This window comes from Chlorocebus sabaeus, chromosome X (assembly GCF_047675955.1).
Source record: "Chlorocebus sabaeus isolate Y175 chromosome X, mChlSab1.0.hap1, whole genome shotgun sequence".
NCBI classification, from domain to species: Eukaryota; Metazoa; Chordata; class Mammalia; order Primates; family Cercopithecidae; genus Chlorocebus; species Chlorocebus sabaeus.
The window spans coordinates 103164854-103175232 of NC_132933.1; the positions used below are offsets into that span (position 1 = coordinate 103164854).

Consider the following 10379-nt stretch of genomic DNA (forward strand, 5'->3'; position numbering starts at 1 on the left):
TGACAAAGGGACATGAGGAGACTTTTGGAGGTGATGCATATGTTCACTATCTTGATTCTTCTGACGGTTTCATGGGTGCATGCATATGCCAAAAATCATCATATTATCTACACTTTAAATATGTGTAGTCTACTGAATAACAATTATAACTCAATAAAGTCATAGAAAAAAATTAGGCTGAGAAGATTAAATAAAAAGTACTATGCAGGCCAGGCACAGTGGCTCACGCCTATAATCCCAGAACGTTGGGAGGCCAAGGCGGGTGGATCACTTGAGGTCAGGAGTTCAAGACCAGCCTGGCCAACGTGGTGAAGCCTCCTCTCTACTAAAAATACAAAAATTAGCAGGGCGTGGTGGTAGGCGCCTGTGGTCCCAACTACTGGGGAGGCCAAGGCATGAGATTCACTTGAATCTGTGGAGACACGGAAAAAGGTCAATCGAGTCTCCCCACTAAGAGCAAGGACACCCACGTCTGTGGCTGGTGCTGTGCCAAGTTCTTTGAATTATCACATCTTCTGCAAGAAGAACTGTACTATTCAATTAGTTTTATTTGTAAATGAAAATCCAGCCTCCCCACCCAAAACCTTCTCCCCCAGAGTCCCTCCCAATAATCCTGATGAACAAATGAATGAAACAGTTAACAAAACAGATCAAGTGGACTGCAGCGACCTTTAAGAACACAACAGACTCAACAGGGAAGAGTCCATGGACGTGGAGGCCCCGGTAGCTAACAAAAGTGGCAGCAGCACTTCCAGCCGCAGCCACAGCAGTATTGCCCCAAGTGGCAGCAGCAGCAGCTCCTCCCACAGGTACCTCAGCGATCACAACCTCTGTGCCTCAACTCGGGGACCTGACAACACTGGGCAACTTCTCCATGATCAACAGCAACGTCATCATGTAGAACCTCCAGAGCACCAAGGTAGTGGTGTCCCAGTTCTCCCAGAAAGCGAGGTGCAGCGGGGCTTCCGGGGTGAAGCTGGCCATCCCAGCCCTCATGGAACAGCTCCTAGGTCTGCAGCAGCAGCAGGTCCACTAGCTGCAACTGATCGAATAGATTTGTCACCAAATATTGCCGTTGGCTTCTCAGAATGCAGACCTGCCAACATCTTCTCGTCCTTCTCAAGGTACTTTACAAACATCTGTCAACCCCTTGTCCATGCTAAATTCCCATTTATCTCAGCAGCTGGCAGCAGCAGCTGGAATGGCACAGAGCCTCACCAGCCAATCTGCCAGCATTAATGGTGTGAAACAGCTACCCCAATCCAGTTACTTCAGAGTAGTTCTGGCAACACCATCATTCCATCCAACAGTGACTTTTCTCCCAATATGAGCATATTGGTGGTGTCAGTTACCACCCTGTCCTCGGAAAAAGTGGATTCAAGTGCTGCGGTCTCCCATGTCAGTAACCCAGCAGTCTCATCATCATCCTCACCAGCTTTTGCAATAAGCAGTTTATTAAGTCCTGCATCTAATCCACTTCTACATCAGTTGGTCCCCACTAACTCGGTTTTCCCCAGCCCTTTGCCTGACATCAGAACAACTACAGAGGATTTAGACTCCTTGTCTGCCTTGGCCCAGCAAAGAAAAAGCAAGCCACCAAATGTCACTGCCTTTGAAGTGAAAAGTACTTCCAATGAAGCATTCTTCAAACACAAGTGCAGATTCTGCACAAAGGTCTTTGAGAGTGGCAGTGTCTTACAGATCCACTTGCATTCCCATACTGGAAAGAGGCCGTTCAAGTACAACATCTGTGGGAATGGGTTCTCCACCAAGAAGAATCTGAAAGTCCACTTTCAGTGCCACAAAGAGAAATACACTCATACCCAGATGAACCCTTATCCTGTGTCTGAGCATTTGGACAATATCCCCACGAGTACCCGCATCCCATACGGCATGTCCATCCCTCCAGAGAAGCCAGTCACCAGCCAGTTAGACACCAAAGCAGTCCTGGCTACTCTGACCACTTCAGTCGGCCTTCCATTGCCCCCAACCCTCCCAAGCCTCATACTCTTCATCAAGACAGAAGAGCCAGCCCCCATCCCCATTAGTCATTCTGCCACCAGTCTGCCACAGGTTTAGTCAAAAGTGACTCCAGGGTCACCGAGCAGGCCACAAGAAACCTAGGTGGGCTCCTGGAAGAAGCTGAAGGGTCCACTCTGCCATCCTCCAGTGGCAAAAGCAAAGAGAGAGGTGTGGTCACCAACTCAGTCCTGACAGTGCGCAGTAGTGCCCTGAGCTCCCCAGCAGCAGACTGGGGGCCCCTGGGGAAGCACCACCACCTTCACCAACCCTTTGTTGCCACTCATGTACAAGCAGTTCAAGGCCAAGTTTCCTTTTGGGGGACTCTTGGACTCAGCCCAGGCATCAGAGACATCCAAGCTTCAGCAACTGGTAGAAAACATTGACAAAAGGCCACTGACCCCAGTGAGTGCATCATCTGCCACCCAGTTCTCAGCTGTCAGAGTGTGCCTTGTCAATGCACTAGCGGACACACATTAGGGAGGGGCCTTTTAAGTGTAAGATCTGTGGCCAGATTTTCATCACAAAAAGGAATCTTAAAACCCACTACAGGGTCCATCATACTGTGCCCCTGCTCAGAGCCCAGCATTCCTGCCCCATCTACCAGAAGTTGACAGACAAACACTGTCATCCTGCAGCAGCACACTCGAATGCATATGGGAGGCCAGGTCTCCAACACCCCAGTCCCCAACAGTTACTCCGAGTCCACGGAGTCTGACACAGGCTACTTCAATGAGAAAAATGTTGATGACCCAGACAAACTCTCCAGTGAAAAAATGGAAGACTGTTCCCTGATATGCCCATGTCTGCAGAAAACTCCCAAGACAGCTTATCTTCTTCACCTTTGCCCCTAGAAATGTTGAGCATCACTTCTTTGGAAAATCAGATGAAGATGATGAATGCTGGCCTAGTGGAGCAGCTGCGGACCAGCCTGCAGTCAGTGGAGAATGGGTCCATCCAGGATGATGTCCTGATCAATGATTCAGCCTCAGTGGGTGATGACATGGAGAGCCAAAGTGCTGGCAGCCCAGCCATCTCAGAGTCTACGTCTTCCATGCAGGCTCTGTTCCCATCCAACAGCACCCAGGAGTTCCATAAGTTACCCAGCGAAGAGGAGAAACCACAGAGAGTGGTCCCAGGTGAGTCTGCCAATGGTTTGTCTTTCATTCCAGTGAATGACGGGGCTTTGGATCTGACATCTAGTCACATAGAGAAAATCATCAAGGAAGATTCTTTGGGGACCCTCTTCCCTTTCGGAGACCAGGGTAAATTTAGAAACACTACTTGCAGCATTTGTGGCAAAATCTTTTCTTGACAGAGTGCCTTGGACATTCAGTATAGAAATCATACAAAAGAGAGACCATTTATTTGCAGTTTGCAATTGTGGCTTTTCCACAAAGGGCCATTTGAAGCAGCATGTGTTGACACATCAGATGCAAGATCTACCATCACAGTTCTTTGAGCCCAGTTCCAACCTTGGCCCCAATCAGAACTCTGTGGTGATTCCCGCCAACTGGTTGTCATCTCTCAGCAAAACGGAGATCAATGGCTTTGTGCATATTTCTCCTCAGGACAGTAAGGACACCCCCACCAGTCACATCGCTTCTGGGCCTCTGTCTTTCTCTGCCACATCCCCAGTTCTGCTCTTGGCTCTGCCCGGGAGAACTCCCAAGTAGCACTACTGCAACACATGTGGCAAAACCTCCTCCGCGTTGAGTGCCCTGCAGAACTCACACTGGAGAGAAACCCTTTGCTTGCACTATTTGTGGAAGAGCTTTCACGACAAAAGGTACAAAAGGTACACATGGGCACTTACATGTGGAATAACACCCCTGTGTGACAGGGTAGGCAGCTCTCTGGGGATGGGCCCATGACATTTCTAGGAGGCAATCCCATCAAGTTCCCAGAAATGCTCTGTAAGGATTTGGTGGCAAGATCAGGAAGTGGGGATCCTTCCAGCTTCAGAATGCAGCACCGCATTCCAACGGGTCGACGATGAAGGCCAACGGGATCTCTGTCATTCAGAATGGTGGCATCCTCCAATTCCTGGAAGCCTTGACCTTCGAAACAGCTCACCTGTTAGTGGGCTGACAGGAAATCTGGAGAAGCTCCAGAAGTCAGAACCCACTGCTTCTCTGGCCAGACTGGAGAAAATGGCAAGCAATCAGAAGAGAACCAACTTGCGCTTCACCTGCTTCATGGAGGACGAGTTAAAGCAGCTCTGACTGGAAACATAGCATTCATTCCTGTTCAGAATACAACCTATGGTGGCCTCCTACTCCTTGCCCCCATACCCCTTCCTTCTGGTTCCCGAGATCTATGAATTACAACATTATGAAGACATTCTTTTGTACCTTGTTCAACTTTGGAGTTCTAAGAAAGCTTATTTATTAGCGATATAACCTTGCTTTGCAAACGGAATGAAAGTATTAACTTTGGTCTTCTGTATTGTGGACTAAATACTAATTAACTAGAGTGCTATAAACTTGCTGTGATATTTATGGCAATTGCAAGTTGCCCTGCTAGGCAGTTGTAATCTGGCATTAACTTATTTTTTATATCCAGTTTAATATGAATCTGGTGCTGACGCAATGCCTCGGTGATGCATTAGATCTCTAATAAAGTCTATATATAAATGTACACTTTGATCCCGCTGGAAATTTTTATCAGCAAACACATTGTCTAATCTTTCAAAACAGATTTAAGGAAAGGACTGAAAGTACAGACTGAACAGTGTGGTTGTTTGACAGGTTTGTTTTTTTATTTTTATTCAAAAATTCAACCTTTTTTTGTTTTGTAGATTTAACCATTTCCATTTTGAATTGCTATTTGTATTGTGCTTTTTACATGCATCATTTTCAATATTGATACATTTCTGCACAGTGATAAGCACGCAGAATTCTTTAGAGAAACAAGTGTTGTTTTGATAGTTGAACTGAGACGTAACATTTTGCCGTATAGGTATATTCACGATAGAAAATTTGTGCTAGAATTTCACAAGGCTGCTAAGCATAGCATCTTGAACAACATTCAGTAGAGAAAATGTAAATGCTCTTGTATATACAATAAGAAATGTCACTTTCATTCAAATGTACATATGTTCCTTACAAGAGATCTTACAATTAGATCTCTTGTATTGAGAGATTTGATCTCTTCTTCTTGATCAAGAGTGCAGGAATAGTGTTTATTTTGCATTAGGTATGGAAGAAGAAAAATGGACTGTTATATGCACTTTCTTGGAAAGTTGAAAGGAAAGGGGAGGAGTTCATTTTCATTTAATACTTATTAACAACAGATAAACTGTAATTTTACTCAAGCAGTCAAATACATTTTTTTGCAACAGAAAAAAAAGCCCTGTGCAGTGTCCAAAGGGAAGTTAAACTTGCAGGTTATAGAGATGTCAAAGCAAACTACAAAAATAATAAAATAAGATAAAAATAGGCCAGGCACTGTGGCTCATGCCTGTAATCCCAGCACTTTGGGAGGCTGAGGAGGTGGATCGCCTAAGGTCAGGAGTTCGAGACCAGCCTGGCCAACATGGTGAAACCCCATCTCTATTAAAAATACAAAAATTAGCTGATTATAGTGGCGTGAGCCTGTAATCTCAGCTACTCAGGAGGCTGAGGCAGGAGAATCGCTTGAACCTGGGAAGCAAAGGTTGCAGTGAGCCAAGATTGTGCCACTGCACTCCAGCCTGGCGACAGAGCGAGACTCTATCTCAAAATAAATAAATAAAAATAAAGATAAAAAATAGGGATGTCAAAGCAAAATTACACTCTAAAAATACACTGTTCTAAACTTCATCATAACTGGGAAAAAATGTAATCGGTATTTACACGGCAAGAGTGAAATGTAGTTCCGCATCTAGTAGGCACTGGTTCAATAAAACTGAAGTAAACCTTGGGAGGAGGCTTGGGCCTATTCCCTCCTTTGCTGGTTCACTGGGCTAACATTGGTCTCTTCTGAACCTGAAATCAGTGAGTTCCTTAAGTCTCTTCATTCATTCTCTGCTCTCTCCAAGATTCTTTATGCTCAGGCTGTGATCAGCCCAAGGACAGGACTATGTTTCTCTCCCAAGCTCCCATCCTATATCGCTACCTGGAAGTTCCCATTCAGATGTCCTGAAATTACATTAAATGCAATATGTCCCCAATTCAGTTTCTTCTACAAACTTCCGCAGTTCCCAAGTTCCGCGCAATCCAGTCTACTCTGTCCCCTGTTCTCAGATATCTTGTAAGCAAGGGATTACCAGTCGGTCATGATGAACTGGATGAACATGGGGGGCTGTACAGGACATTGAGCAACTGCAGTGTCCACAGCACACCTGGAAGGCCATCTGTCACTTATGCCACCTAGATGAGAGCCCTGGTGTCTTAAAATCTACCTTCATGGGTATCCTGTAGATTTCATTCAGGAGGGTGGGAAACAGCAGGAACAGAATGCTGGTTTCAGATGGTGAGTCTTGAGGCCACTGATGTTCTGGTCAATATACAGTTTTCAGCTCTGCTACAAAGAGTTTCAAATGAAAGTAGGGAGTTTGGGGGTCTATTCTCATTTGTACCCTGTATATTTGTGTGGTGCTTACTCAGGGCTCAGGATGGGAGTACTGGGGCCTCAGGCACAGGGTCTCTCAGGCACCCCACTAACATGGGATCAGAAGGGACAGCTGCTTTCCCTTGGCATCTGGATATGTACCCCTGTAAATTGCATGTTGGTGTGGGGTCCCTCAGTCTGGGGACAGAATTCCCCCCACACAAACTTCCCATTAAGTGAAACAGGACCTTCAATGTCTGCAAAGCACCAGGGGGGCTGTACCAGTTCATCATACAGGCTCCTAGAGACATTTCTAACATTTTTTTCCCAAGAACTGGGACGCTTCTGGCCTTCCCAACAATGAGCGTGGCCTCCGCAGGGCAGTGGCCCAGAACAGAGTCTACTGCAGCCCGCAGGCCTGCAAGCACAGCCTTGGGGCTAACAGGAGCTCTGTGAGTGTCAGGCTAATCCCTGAAGGGAGGGAAGAACAGAGGGAGGTCTCTCAGCCCACTGGTGAGGAGATTGACTGGGGCAGCTGGCTTCATGGTGCATTTGGGTATACCCCAGCTGGGCCCACAGAAGACACATTCATTTATTGATGTATATGATGCATACCCTATATTACCAGAGTAATTTACAGGTTGTGAAGCATGCCATTTCATATATCACTTCATCTTCACAAACACTAGTGAAGTTAGAATCATTGCTCTGATTTTTCAAATGAGGAAACAAGCTCAGAGAAGTCCAATGGCTTGTCCCTATCACACAGCCTGATGGAGAGAAGTCACAAAAATACCTCTACCTTCTCACTGACTGATATGCTGATGCTACATTTGGTTCCCATTTGCGAGTTAATTAAATAATGTTACATTTATAATTGCACTATTACAGACAATGAAGAGAAGCTTTGGGGGGAAAGTTGCCTTTCTAAATCTCTCTTTGTTTTTTTTTTTTTTTTTTTTTTTGAGATGGAGTCTGGCTCTGTCGCCCAGGCTGGAGTGCAGTGGCCAGATCTCAGCTCACTGCAAGCTCCGCCTCCCGGGTTTACGCCATTCTCCTGCCTCAGCCTCCCGAGTAGCTGGGGCTACAGGCGCCCGCCACCTCGCCTGGCTAGTTTTTTGTATTTTTTTTTAGTAGAGATGGGGTTTCACCGGGTTAGCCAGGATGGTCTCGATCTCCTGACCTCGTGATCCGCCCGACTCGGCCTCCCAAAGTGCTGGGATTACAGGCTTGAGCCACCGCGCCCAGCCCCCTAAATCTCTCTTTCTTTCTTTCTTTCTCTCTTTGCCCCTCCCTCCTTTACTTCCCACTGAACTACATAGCACAATTGTTTCCTGCCCCAAAGTGCAGGCAACTAATTGTGCTATGAAGTGTTCTTAAATGCAAAGCAGATCTGAAAAAAAGGTTTGTTGGGTAGGGAAAAGGTTTGGTATGCACACAATCATACAGCTTCATGTCTATAACCACAGACATGAGTTCTGTGCCTGAGTTCCACCATCGGAAATTAAGATCATGGGATAAGAATTTTACACCGGCCCAATAACATTATCTCCAGATTCAAAAATTGGTCTTAAAGGCCATATGTTTTCAGATATTATCAATCCCACAAAGACTTGAAAGGGCTTATTTGTTTGTCAGCCCTGAAAGTTAGTTGCAGAGAGAACTGGAAGGCCACGAGAGAAGGCTATAGCTGCCGGGAGGAAAGGAAAGTTCTAGACCTTGAATCCCAGCCCCAGGAGACCAGGCAGAACCACAGCAGTGGCAGGAGGTCATTGGATACTGGGAGGCAGGGAGGCTCAGAGAGGAGAGACAGAGGAGGGATACAGGAAGACAGGCCTGTGTGGGGGCCACAGGCCAAGTGTGGTAGAAAACAGAGCCCACAACAGATCACCCTGAATTCAGGCTGAGGCTCAGTCACTTCTGCCTATGACACAGTCCTCCCTTTCCACATCTGTTTCCATAAAGCTAAAATGAGGATAGTCAGATAATTATGAGGGTTGTGGTATGGGTGAAATAAGATGCTATGTGTGGAAGTCATTTGAAAATTGTCAGATGGGCTGGGCACAGTGGCTCACACCTGTAATCCCAACACTTTGGGAGGCGGAGGTGGGCGGATCACCTGAGGTCAGGAGTTTGAGACCAGCCTGACCAACATGGTAAAAGCCCATCTCTACTAAAAATACAAACATTACCTGGGCATGGTGCCGAGCGCCTGTAATCCCAGCTACTCAAGAGGCTGAGGCAGGAGAATCGCTTGAACCCAGGAGGCAGAGGTTGCAGTGAGCTGAGATGGCACCATTGCACTCCAACCTGGGCAACAAGAGCAAGACTCTGTCTCAAAAAACAAAACAAAAAACAAAAAACAAAAAGAAAGAAAAGTTTCAGATGCTCTACAAACACACATAGAAATAGTTGAATGACAGGGGCTTGCCAGAAGCCCCTGATCCCTGGTTGTGCGTGCGTGTGTGTGTGTGCACGTGTGTGTTTGCATGCGTGTGTGTGTGTGCACGTGTGTGTGTCCATGCGTGTGTGTGTGCACGTGTGTGTGTGTGCATGCGTGTGTGTGTGTGCACGTGTGTGTGTGCGTGCGTGTGTGTGTGTGCATGCGTGTGTGTGTGTGGTGTGTGTGTGTTAGAGAGAGCAAGAGAGAGAGAGAGAGAGAAACTTCCACAGGGACCTCCATGCCATTCATTCCACAAGGATATACAGAAGCTGACCCCTGTCCTGCTGGCACCAAGATGTCTGACGCTGGGCAGTTCAGAGTGTAACTTTGCCTTCTGGTGTGAGATCACACAAACAGCACTGGGCCCTGCAGAAAATACCCACAGGCCCTTGGAGTCACAGTCTCAATAGTTCCAAACACTCATGCACTGTGCCCTATGTACTCCAGTTTTAAAAATAGAGTCTTAACCTCTAAACTGGCTATACTAGACCCAGATTAAAGTGAGTGCTGTTTAGAATAAATACTTCAATCTTATTAGGATTGATAATATCTAACAACGGCCGAGGTGCTACAGTTGCAGCACTCTGGGCCAAGGTGGGAGGACTGCTTGAGCCTAGGAGTTGGAGGTTACATTGAGCTATGATCTCACCACTGTACTCCAGCCTGGACAACAGAGCAAGACCTTGTCTCTAACACACACATATATACACATACATATAAACAAGTGAGCCAGAGGCAGTGGCTTAGGTCTGTAATCCCAACACTTTGGGAAGCTGAGGCAGGTGGATCACTTGAGGTCAAGATTTTGAGACCAGCCTGGACAACATGGTAAAACCCCGTCTCTACTAAAAATACAAAAAATTTAGCCATAGGAGTGATGGCACATGCCTGTAATCCCAGCTATTCAGGAGGCTGAGGCCCAAGAGTTGCTTCAACCCAGGAGGTAGAAGTTGCAGTGAGCCAAGATCACGCCACTGCACTCCAGCCTGGGCAGCAGAGTTAGACCCTGTCTCAAAAAAAAAAAAAAAAAAGAAGGGGGGGTGTCAGAATGATGTTTAAATTTTGAGATAACCTTATTGGAAGAGTGCAATAACTGACATTGAAAAGGACACTGATTTGTTTCTAAATCATAAAGTTTTATGGATTGTCTTGTGCATAAAACATTTTCGTGGCCAGTTGTGGTGGCTCATACCTGTAATCCTAGCACTTTGGGAGACTGAGGTGGGTGGATCACTTGAGGTCAGGAGCTCAAAACCAGCCTGGCCAACATGGTGAAACCCCATCTCTACAAAAAATACAAAACATTAGCAGGGTGTGCTGGCCGGCGCCTGTAATCCCAGCTACTCTGGGGGCTGAGGCAGGAGAGTCGCTGGAACCCTGAAGG

At 46.5% G+C, this 10379-nt stretch overlaps 1 pseudogene; it reads left to right on the forward strand.

The window, feature by feature from the left end:
* The first annotated feature begins 609 nt into the window (after positions 1-609).
* Positions 610-4244, forward strand: LOC103247452 (sal-like protein 1 pseudogene; annotated as a pseudogene).
* Positions 4245-10379: the final 6135 nt, after the last annotated feature.